This window comes from Lepus europaeus, chromosome 20 (assembly GCF_033115175.1).
Source record: "Lepus europaeus isolate LE1 chromosome 20, mLepTim1.pri, whole genome shotgun sequence".
NCBI lineage: Eukaryota > Metazoa > Chordata > Mammalia > Lagomorpha > Leporidae > Lepus > Lepus europaeus.
In genome coordinates, this window is record NC_084846.1 from 47,719,482 (window position 1) to 47,732,282 (window position 12,801).

Consider the following 12,801-nt stretch of genomic DNA (forward strand, 5'->3'; position numbering starts at 1 on the left):
ATCCACTGGTTAACTCTCTAGATGGCTGTAACAAACAGGGCAGGACCAGGCTGAGAACAGGAGCCACAAGCTTCATCTGGGTTATTGTTAATTCTGTTATTAGGCTAACATTTTACTTTATAGCAACCAAAAATAATTCATAATAGAACATTCCACAGAAAATTTCAAGAAACTTATCTGTTTTCACTATGCCTAATCTGTCTTTAATTTTTTTTTAAATAGAAAGCACTAGATGTGATTCTACATTTAACAGCATTGCCTAGAAATACAGAATCCTGACATCCAAGATAAATGAACAACAAATGGAAAAGGCTACGGGAAGGGTCAGATCCATTTGTTGTGTGGACAGTTGTAAAGAATGTTGAGCATTCCTTTTTTATTTCTTTAGAACAGTAGACTAAAAATCAGCTCTGGAAATATTTCTTAGTGTATTAATTAAGTAAAGGAACAAAGAACTTTTGTGACATATTATTTAGTAACCAAAGAATATTTTAACAAATGGTTTTGTTGTAGAAAATAAAAAAAAAAAACATTTTCAGTCATGTTTGTAGTTTTCCTTGGATAGAATCAAATAAAATGTGATATACAGCACTTAAAATATATGTAATGAAGTAAGTTGTCCAGTAGTCCAGTACACAAATGATAACACTGAAGACAACAGGAAAATTTCTTTCCTAAATAGTCCCAAAATATTCTTCCCCTAAACAGTCTCTCTCACCCTATACAATATCACCAAGAAGAAATCAAAATTAGTAGAATGATTTTTTTTTTACTTCATAGATTAAAAAATTCCTGTGGAGAAAGGTTAAATGGTTTGTGGAGAGTACGTTAATGAAATGAATGCAAAATCTCCAAATATCACTTCTTGGAGTTTACTGCTTTATGTCACTTGACCTTGACAGTGCAAACAGAAAGGCACTGTTTTTCTGTTATTTAACTTAATATTTTATTATTGTTTAAAATTTAATTTAAGGTATTCAAATTTTATGCATTTCATATATACAGATTTAGGAACATAGTGATTGTTCCCACTCTATCCTCCCTCCCACCCACGATCCTACTCTTCTTCCTCTTCTCTCTCCTATCTCCACTCTTAATTTCTATAAAGATTTACTTTCAGTTTACTCTCTACTCATAAGATTAACTCTACACTTACTCAAAAGTCAAGACAAGGGATATAAACAACCATTGAATCTCAGAATGTCACTTTCACTCCTATGCATTATCTATTGGGTACCCTATTAGCTACCACAGTTGAGGGAAAACATACGGTATTTGTCTTGTTGAGACTGGCTTATTTCACTAATTATAGTGGTTTCCAGTTATATCCATTTTGTTGTAAAAGACAGGATTTCACTTTTTTAACATCTGAGTAGTATTCCATACTGTATAGTTACCAAAATGTCTTTATCCAGTAATCACTTAGTGGACGTTTGGGTTGATTCCCTATCTCGGCTATTGTGAATTGAGGTGCAATGAACATGGGTGTACAGATAACTCTTTCATTTGCTGATTTCATTTTGTTTGGGTAATTTCCCAGGAGTGGGAAAGCTGGGTCATATGGTAGGTATATTTTCAGCTTTCTGAAGTATCTCTTATTGCTTCCTGGCCTTTTGGCTAAGATCAAGTGAGTTCTCTGTTCTTATCAGTTTAATATCTGAGGTATCTCTTAGTGTATTCTGCAATGGCTACACCAATGTACATTACCACCAACAGTGGATTAGTGTACCTTTTCACCCACATCCTCAACAGCGTTGCTGTTTGTTCATTTCTGTGTGAAAGCCATTCTAACTGAGGTGAGGTGAATATTCATTGAAGTTTTGATTTGCATTTCCCTGATGTCCAGTGATCCTGAGTATTTTTTCATGTCTGTAGGCCATTTGAATTTCATCTTTTGAAAAATGCCTCTTCAAGTCCTTGAAGAGGCATTTTTCAAAATGCCTCTTCAAGTCCTTGGTCCATTTCCTAACTGGGTTGTATGTTTTATTATAGATGAGTTTCTTAAGCTCTTTATAGATTCTGGATTTTAATTCTTTATCAGTTGCCTAATTTTGGAATTGTTTTTTTCCATTTTGTCAGTACCTTTTCACTTTGCTGAGTGTTTTGTAGTGCAGAAGCTTCTTAGCTTGATGTAATTCCATTTGAAAATTTTGGCTTTCATTTCTTGTGCTTCTGGAGTTTTTTTCCAAGACGTCTTTGCCTATGCCAATGTCTTGCAAATTTCCCCCAATATTCTGTAATAATTTGTTGATATTGGGTCATAGATTTAGGTCCATGGTGAATTTTGAGTATATTATATGGTAAGGGTCTTGATTCATACTTCTACATGTGGACAACCAATTTTCCCAGAACCATTTGTTGAAGAGAATGTTCTTGCACCAGGGAATGATTTTAGCTCCTTAGTCAAAGATAACTTGGTTCTAGTTGCCTGGATTGATTTCTGGGATGTTTATTCTGTTCCATTGGTCTACACTTCTATTTTTCTTGCCAGTACTAGGCTGTTTTGATTATAACTGCCTTGTAGTATGTCTTGAAATCTGGTATTGTGATGCTTCTGGCTTTGTTTTTCTTGTATAAGCTTGCTTTAGCAATTCGAGGCCTCTTGTGTTTCCATATAAATTTTAGCATCATTTTTTTCTAGATCTTAGAAGAATGTCATGGGTATTTTGATTGGGATTGCATTGAATCTATAAACTACTTTTGGTAGTATGGGCATTTTGATGATATCAATTCTTCCAATCCACAAACATGGAACATTTTTCCACATTTTTGTGTCTTCTATTTCTTTCTTTAGTGTTTTATAATTTTAATTATAGAGATCCTTGATATTATTGATTAAATTTATTCCAAGGTCTTTAATTTTTTGTAGCTATTGTGAATGGGATTGGCCTTAGAAATTATTTCTCATGCATGGAATTGTCTTTGTATACAAATGCTATTGATTTTTGTGTGTGAATTTTATATCCTGCCACTTTATCAAACTCTTTTGTGAGTTCCAATAATCTCTTAGTGGAGTCTTTGGGTTCCCCTATACACACAATCATGTCATCTGCAAATAAGGATAGTTTGAATTCCTCCTTTCTTATTTGTATCCCTTTGATTTATTTTCTCATCCAATGGCTCTAGCTAAAACTTTCAAGACTGTATTGAATAGCAGTGCTACAAGTGGGCATCCTGTGTAGTTCCAGATCTTGGTGGAAATGTTTCCAACTTTTCTCCTTTCAATAAGATGATGGTTGTGGGTTTCTCATATGTTTCCTTGATTATGTTGAGTAATGTTTGGTCTGTACCCAGTTTGCTTAAGGTTTTCATCCTGAAGCATTTTATCAAATGCTGTCTCTGCATCTATTGAAACAATCACGTGGTTTTTGTTCTTCAGTTTGTTAATGTGATATAACATATCTATTGATTTGTCAATGTTGAGACATCCATACATGCTAGGGAGAAATCCCCTGTGGTCTGGGAGAATGATCCTTCTGATGTGTTGTTGGATTCTGCTAGCTAGTGTTATGTTGGGTATTTTTGCATCTATGTTCATCAGGGGTATTAGTCTGTATTTCTTCTTCTCTGTTTTATCTTTTTCTGGTTTAGGAATTAATGTGATGCTGGCTTCTTAGAAGGTATTTGGGAGAATTCCCTCCCAAGAATGGAATTTGAGATTGGGTGATTATTTCAGATGCCTTCTCTGGAGGAGGGGTGGTATATAAAACAAACAGGAGAGAACTTCCACCTAAATAAACTTACCAATTGGTCAAAGGAACAGAAAGCTATAAAAATTACCCTAATAAAAACAAGAATTAACACACAATTATTCGTAGGTGTTTAAATTTTAACTGAAAAGTGATCCCCGTTAAATATAAGAGTGGGAATAAGAGAGGGAGGAGATGTACAATTGGGGACATCCTCAATCAGACTTGCCCCAAATGGTGGAGTTAGAAATGTGCCAGGGGATTCCAATATAATCCCATCAAGGTGGCATGTACCAATGCCATCTCACTAGTCCAAGTGATCAATTTCAGTTCACAATTGATCACACTGATAGGTCTAAGAGTCAAAGGGATCACACAAACAAGACTAGTGTCTGCTAATATTAACTGATAGAATAAAAAAGGGGGAGAACGATCCATCATGGGAAGCGGGATACACAGCAGACTCATGGAATGGCAGATGTCCTAAACAGCACTCTTGCCTCAGAATCAGCCCTTAAAGCATTCGGATCTGGCTGAAGAGCACATGAGAGTATTTTAGGCATGGAAAGCCAAGACACTCTGGCAAAAAAATAAATAAATAAAATAAGAAGACCTAAATGAAAGATCTCTGTGAGTGAGATCCCAGTGGAAAGAACGGGGCCATCAAAGAAGGAGGTACCTTTCTCTGAAGGGAGGAGAGAACTTCCACTTTGACTATGACCCTGTCAGAATAAGATCGAAGTTGGCAAACTCAAGAGGCTTCCATAGCCTTGGCAACTCATGACAAGAGCCTAGGAAGATTACTGATGCCATAAACAAGAGTGTCAAATTGTTAAGTCAACAACAGGAGTCACTGTGTACTTATTTCTCATGTGGGATCTGTCCTTAATGTGTTGTTCATTGTGAAGTAATGCTATAACTAGTACTGAAACAGTATTTTACACTTTGTGTTTCTATGTGGGTGCAAACTGATGAAATCTTTACTTAATGTATACTAAATCGATCTTCTGTATATAAAGATAATTGAAAATGAATCTTGATGTGAATGGAATGGGAAAGGGAGCGGGAGATGAGAGGGGTGTGAGTGGGAGGGAAATTATGAGGCGGGGGAGCCATTGTGATCCATAAACTGTACTTTGGAAATTTATATTTACTAAATAAAAAAATTTAAAATTAAAAAAAAACAGAATTTGATTAATAATTTTCACAGAACTTGATTCTATAGGTGAGGTGTTTTCAATCTCACTCACCAACTTGAGCATTAAAATTAAATATCAATAGTATCTTAACATCATTATATTCCTAAAAGAAGGTATGAAGAGGTTAGATCAATGTAGAAAAAAAGTTTCCCTCCTTCCTCCTCTGTTCTGTGTTGCTAATAACCTCGTCTTCTTCTGTTCTCCTGTGTCTCCTCTCCTTCTCTCTCTCCTTCCTGTTTATGGTCATAGCTGCAGATATTTCAACCGAAGAGCTAAGATCAGATGCCACCTAAGAAGTTACTATGATCCCAAGGTCAGTTGAAAGGATTATTCATGGTGGGGAATAAAGCCGCTTAGATAAAGGGAATAAAGAAAGAATTTAAAATGCTCCAATTCTAGTGTTGGGGATGTAAAATCAATGGCACCATTAACAAGAGTGAAGAATTGAGATTTCAGCAACGTTTGAGCCAATAAAGTGTCAAGGAAAGGTTTGAGATAAGTGAGTGTTAGCTTACCCTTCCCCACCACCCCGCACCCCCAGCTAACAATAGCAGGTCTTCAGTATCCCCCACAACCCCAGTCCCTCCCGCTTCTGTATACATACTGTATAAAATGGGGGCTCAGTGTGCCAGGGCATCTGCAACACATGGCCCTGGACCCCTAGTCTGAACATTTGCTGTTTCTAACCCTCATTCCCACCTATAAGTAAACTTTGGAGGGAAAATGTTAAGTTCATGATGTACTGATATTATTGTAAGAATCAGGGCCAGTAATATTCTCCTGATGGGGTTCCATGACTCTAGTAAGTAGATGTAATGTTAAAAATCAAAATTCAGGCTGGCACCACAGCTCAATAGGCTAATCCTCTGCCTTGGTGCTCCGGCACACCAGGTTCTAGTCCCGGCTGTGGCACCGGATTCTGTCCTGGTTGCCCCTCTTCCAGGCCAGCTCTCTGCTGTGGCCTGGGAGTGCAGTGGAGGATGGCCCAAGTGCTTGGGCCCTGCACCCCATGGGAGACCAGGATAAATACCTGGCTCCTGACTTCGGATCAGTGCGATGTGCTAGCTGCAGTGCGCTGGCTGCGGCGGCCATTGGAGGGTGAACCAATGGCGAAAGGAAGACCTTTCTCTCTGTCTCTCTCTCTCTCCCTCACTGTCCACTCTGCCTGTCCAAAAAAAAAAAAAAAAAATCAAAATTCAGTCCTAAATATAGAAATGTTTGTTAACACTGCATGAGACTATGAAGTCCAATAACCCCCTTCCACATGGTCTTTTAGAAAAATGGAAGAATCACTTTAATTTTTTTGGATTTATTCTGGCCAGATTTTTGAGGCTAAAAATTTAAGTTTCTGAATCCTTTGCCATCAGGACAAAATGGAAAGTGAAAAGTGCACATTTACTTCGATACTGCAGGAAAACCAGATGCTGGGACGGTACCAGGACGTGTGATACTTGGTGGCTGCCCCCTCTCTGGTGCTGAGCCTGCGGGTGACTCACTCTCCTCCGTTCTTCAGAGCTGCTGCCAGGTGTGCATCTGCTTTCCTAGCACACTGAATGTCACACAGCCCTCTGTCGGACTTCTGAGAAGTGCCATTCCTAGTGCACTTCTTAGGGGATTCCAAAACTTGACACTGAGCACAGAAATTTCGTGCACCTGGGAAGGAAGCAAAAGGCACCTGCCTCTCACATGAAAGGCCAGAATGAGGTTTCCAGCTCCCAACTTTAACCTGGCCCAGAGTGGCTGTCATGGCCAATTTAGGAGTGGACCAGCCAATGGCAGGGCTCATGCTCGCTCGCTCTCTCTCTCTCTCTCTCTCTCTCTCTTCCTCTGTCATCTGCTTTTCAAATAAATAAATAAATAAATAAATAAATCTTTATTTTTAATTTATTTTTAAAATGTATTTGAAAGAGTTACAGAGAGAGGAGGAGAGACAGAAGGGGGAGGGAGAGGGAGAGTGGGAGGGAGAGAGAGAGAGAATCTTAGATCTGCTGATTCACCCCCCAAATGGATGGAACAGCCAAGGCTGGGCCAGGTTGAAGCCTGAAACTTCCTCCAGGTCTCCCATATGGGTACAGGGACCCAAGCACTTGGGCCTTCCTCCATCGCCTTCCCAGGTGCAACAGTATAGAGCCTGGTATGAAACGGAACAGCCAGTTCTTGAACTAGAGCCGTTATGGGAAGCTGGCAACACAGGTGGAGGATTAACCTGCTATGCCCCAGCCCCTAAATAAATCTTTCAAAAACAGGAAATAGTACATTTTAAAGCAAATGATGCTGGTTTTTAATCCTCCCCCATTTTCCTCTTATTATTGTGATTGAACAGCATACAATATTCCAAGTCTCTTTATTCCACATACCTTTTAAATCCTTAGCTCCAATAATAAATAGTGAAATAACTTCAACAAACAAATGTGACTAAGAACTTGAAAATCAATACAAAAAATGTTATACATTAGCCAAAGGATGTTATAAAACTCATGTACTAAACTCCATGCATGTAACTCAAAGAAAACATATTTTATTCTTAATTTAATCTTTTTTCTACATGATTATGTGTGTCATAATAACTTCTGAATATTTATTATTCAATAAGTCAACCCCAAACCAATTTGATGGGATAAAAATAAAGTAATAGCTTGTGTAAAAGTATAAAACTTTTATATATACTGCAAGGAAAGGCCGGCACCGTGGCTTAACAGGCTAATCCTCCGCCTTGCGGCGCCGGCACACCGGGTTCTAGTCCAGGCTGGGGCGCTGGATTCTATCCCGGTTGCCCCTCTTCCAGGCCAGCTCTCTACTATAGCCTGAAGGCAGTGGAGGATGGCCCAAATCCTTGGGCCCTGCACCCGCATGGGAGACCAGGAGAAGCACCTGGCTCCTGGCTTCGGATCATCGAGATGCACTGGCCGTAGTGGCCATTGGAGGGTGAACCAGCAGCAAAAAGGAAGACCTTTCTCTCTGTCTCTCTCTCTCACTATCCACTCTGCCTGTCAATAAATAAATAAATAAAATAAAACAAATCTATATATACTGCAAGGAAATACAGAGCTAATGTAGTTAAAACTTATCTGATGGCTCAGCTTATGTTACATTTGAGAAAGAACATGGTTTTAGGCAAGGACATTAGCAGCCAAAAGAACTGACATGTGACAACTTGCTGGTGAGGGGGAAGATAGAAAACTATAAAACTGAAAATAGGAAAGTTTTAAAAGATTATAGAATTATTTAGCATTTTAAATAATGGCAAACATCTGAAATATAATTGCCTTTCAGTTTGGTCCTTCTGCTTGTTTGTAGTATTAAGGCTAATTATGCATAGAATAAATTATATCAAATATTCATTATTTGAGGAAACAGCAGAACATGGATACAAGAACCAATCTTTTCCAGTTTTACTTCATTTTCTCCCTACTATTGGCCCAGAATGACCTTCTGGCTCTGGTTTTGTACGTCCTCAATCCACTTTTCTCATGGTGCTTCCTTTTTATTCTAATCTCAGTTGATAGAAGGGATGTTTATTTGTCATTTGTTTGTACCTTTCAAAAGCCAAGTTCCAATGCCATTAGTTTTATGCAGTTTTTGTTTATACTATATCTGATTTGCACAGGCAATCTAATCTTGGTAAGTTAAAAACTCACTACATTCAAGCAAAATTAATGAATCCTCTGTTTAAAGGTGTTTCAGGAGAAAATATAGTTATTCCAATGATCAGGCTAATTATCCCAGGAGTGACCCTTCTATATACATTTTGTTAGCAAAAAATTGTGCTTTAGTTTGTGAACCTTTTAGGAGGAGAATTTTTATCCATATTATCAGCATGGTTATCTCAGTATTGACACTTTCCTTTGGTAGAAAGAAATAAAAATGAAATGGATTAGTTCACATTTCATTTTTATTCAAACCTCAGTAACAAAATGTCCTGTCTACTCTCATTTTTCTCAATGGCAGGTTTTTCCAGATAAAAAATTCTGTTTAATACCAGATATTAGGATAACAGCTTGATTTCTTGATACTACATCAAGATGCCTGGAAACACAGGATCGGTAATTACCATGAGAGCTGAGGGCCACATGGAGCCATCAAATCAAACTCTGAGGAAGCATTTATTTCCGTTGGTGTAGAAGGAATACCAAACAACCAAAATTTCAGTTGCTGAAAACTTAATATCCAGAGTGTCCAAATGGAAAATTACACTCAAACATTTTGATCAAGAACATTTCTAGTCACCCAGCTTTTTCATAATAGAAGCAACATTTTAGGGGAAAATTATTTTTAAGCAATCTGCTTCCAGCAAGAAATATTTAACTCTATATAGAATTTTGGGCCGGAATCACAAGGAATTTTGCATTTAGTCTGGATTCCCACCCTGCCATCCTTGGGAATGTCACAAGTTTTCTTTTTCTGGGCAAGATCCCAGAAGGTTTACATCATTTCTTCTCTTACTATTTTCTATACTATTATGTGTACTATTTTTCCGTACCATTTTGCTGGAACAACCTGCCATCACCTGGATGAATGATAAGCAACAGACATTTTTTTCCCACAGTTCTGGTGGTGGGAATTCTAATATCACAGTCAGGACTCAGGATCATACAGTGCACCTGTTCACTGTGTCCTTACATGGCAATGGAGGCAATGAAACTCTCTTGGGCCTCACATATAAGGGTAGCAGAACAATTAAGGAGACCCTTACTCTCCGGCCATCACTTTCCAATAGCCTTATCTCCTAAAACTATCACCTTTAAGGCTAAAATTTCACAGTGTGAATTTGGGACAACACAACCTTAGACCATAGCTAACTGGCATCCTCAATCAGTGACTGCAATGTTCAAGGCCTTCACTAGAGCTGCTGATGCCTCTTGCCAGTCAAGTGGCTTCTTTTGATATCTTTTCTGTTCCCCCAGACAAGGTGTTATTCATGTGGGGTAAGAAGGAGACGGCTCCAAAGCCTATAAAGTTAGGGTTCTTTTTCCCATTAGGGTGGCATGCAATCATTCCCTTTGCTTAAGACCTTCTGTTTTATGTGAAAACAGATTCATCATGGCTAAGTAAGATATCACAAGGCAACATGCCACTTTGACAAATATACTGTTACTGTTTGACAAAAAAATTAAGGTCTCAGGACAGAACTCAGATAACTCTCACCAATAGAAAAACTTGTATGTTATGTAACATATTACATGTGCTCTGTTCAATCATCATAGAGTTTAGAAGGCTATTAGTCTTCTTTAAAAAAAAAGAAAAGGAAATTTACTTACTTTAAAATATAGGCCTATCAGAAAAACATCAACAAAAAGATTCACAATAGTTTTGACTGTAGAGGTGTAACATTATGTAATTTAAACAAATACACATAAATAATGTTTTAAAGAAAGATTATTCTGGGGCCGACGCTGTGGTGCAGCAGGTTAAAACCCTGGCCTGAAGTGCTGGCATCCCATATGGATGCCAGTTCGAGACCTGGCTGCTTCACTTCTGATTCTGCTCTCTGCTATGGCCTGGGAAAGCAGTACAGGATGGCCCAAGTCCTTGGGCTCCTGCACCCGTGCGGGAAACCTAGAAAAAGCTCCTGGCTCCTGGCTTCAGATTGGCACAGCTCTGGCCATTGTGGCAAATTGGGGGGTGAACTATCAGATGGAAGACCTCTCTCTCTCTCTCTCTCTCTCTCTCTCTCTCTCTGCCTCTCTTCTCTCTGTGTAACTCTGACTTTCAAATAAATAAATATTTTTTAAAAAGATTATTCTGAGCAATCCAATAAATAAAATTTAGTATAAACACATTTAAACTTTAAATTTGACTTTTTAAATACATTAGTGACAAAATAATCATAAAAGAGAACATATCAACATAAACAGCTTTATGAATTCTTATCACCAAAAACTATGATGGAAATGAAAATGCAGATGACAGGAGAAACAGAAGGCTGTCAATAAATGGTCATGGAACAATTGATTATATGGATCCAATAACCACATACATAAAATACATATACAGGCACCAGCATTGTGGCACAGCAGGCTAAGCTACCACTTTCAATGCCAGTAGCCTATATTGTAATGCTGGTTCAAGTCCTAGCTAGTCCACTTCTTTTTTTTTATTCTCCCTAGAATTTTTTATTTAAGGTATACAAACTTCATACATTTCATATATACAACTTTAGAAACATAGTGATTATTCTCACAGTATCTACCCTCCCACCCACATCCCTCCCTTCCTACTCCCTCTCCTATTCTCATTCTTATTTTTTTACTAAAATATATTTTCAATTCATTTTATACACAGAAAATTAACTCAGTAACTAAGTAAAGAGGTCAACAGATAGTATAAAAAATATGTTGCTCAACAGTTTTTTGATTTCTTCTTTTTCCTATGAACCACTGTTCATTCAGGAGCATGTTGTTCATTATCTATTTGTTTGCATTTTTTTTTAGAGATTCTTGAGTTGTTGATTCCCAGCTTTATTCCATTGTGACCAGAGAAGATGAATGGTATGGTTTTGATTTTTTTGAATTTGCTGATACTTGCTTTATGGCCTGGCCTGTGGTCTATCCTAGAGAAAGTTCCACATACTGGTGAGAAGAATGTATATTCTGAAACGAACTCAGATAGTCTTTCTTCTGCCACAATGAGTGTTAAGGCTTTCCACTGCATTTTTTTATTTGATCTATTGAATTCTTCATTTCCAATATTTCATTTTGATTTCTCTTTAAGATCTCAATTTCATGGGAAAATTTTCATTCATGTCATGTATGGATTTCTTTAATTTGTGGTTTTGCTTCTGATTACTTCAAATTAACCCTACCATCAATTTTTTGAATTCTGTGAATTCTGTGTCCAGCATTTCTTCAATCTCTTTTCAGATTCCAGTATTTTAGTGCTGTTGTGTTCCTTTGGGGGTGTCATGTTATCTTCCTTATTCTTGTTTCTTGAATTGCTGCATTTACTTTTAGGCATTTGTGAAGATACTTGTTACTGTTTTTTTCCCCCTATATGGCTTTTATCTTTGGACTATACCTCTGTGGATTAGTGGAGTGTCTTCTCTTTCAGTGAATACCCCGAGGAATGTGCTTAGTGTGTCTAGGGAGCTCTGTTTAGTGCTCTAAGCTGAGGGGAGTGTCCAAGGTGACACTCAAATTGGGTGTTATAAATCTCTCTCTTTTTTTTTAATTAGTGGGGAAGTTTAATCTGTTCTCTTGGCATAGCTCAAACTCAGGCTTACCTCTTTTCCTCCAAGGAAACCAATGGCCTGGCACTAGTTACAATATTCATCTGTGCTGCCACAAGAACCCTACAAAAGGATCCGTACAGTCCTCAGTGTCAGCACAGATCCCACAGCAATGTACCTCACCAGGGAATCAGGGAGCCCTGAATGTGTGGAGCCTCCCACAGTGACTCCCCAAAGTCCCAGCCACACTTTGTAACCTCCTACACAGCCACTGTGTTCACAGTTCTGGCACACAAGCCTCCCACAGTCACAAGCACCCAGCCCCCTGTCAATTCTCCCAGACTCAGACATCTTGGCTGGGCTGATTGCTGGGTACTTGGACACGAGCTGGCATAGCTGTTGCATATGTCCAAAATGGCACCTGCTCCCTCTCAGCTAGTTATAGGATTCCAGTGCTGGGTGGTTGGAGAGAGAGAAACATGCTCCTATTTTTTCCCTCCAGGTTTTCAAGTACATTGTCCCACACAGGGCTCCAAGCCAGACTCATGCCAGGCTCTTCCCACAGCTTTAAGACCAGTAGCTTGGACTGCTTTATTCTGGTCTCACCTCACTTTCCAAAGCTGGTGCTGAGACTCTCAGGTGCTGGGGTCCTGAGTTGTGCACATTCACACTCTCCACATAGTTGCACAATGTCCCTCTGATTTGCATGGAGTTTCCTCTGCCTACCTCTTCCCTGAGACTGCACTCT

General features: G+C 38.5%; 1 pseudogene; it reads left to right on the forward strand.

The window, feature by feature from the left end:
* The first annotated feature begins 1,597 nt into the window (after nucleotides 1-1,597).
* LOC133750144 (U2 spliceosomal RNA) lies at nucleotides 1,598-1,734 on the forward strand (annotated as a pseudogene).
* Nucleotides 1,735-12,801: the final 11,067 nt, after the last annotated feature.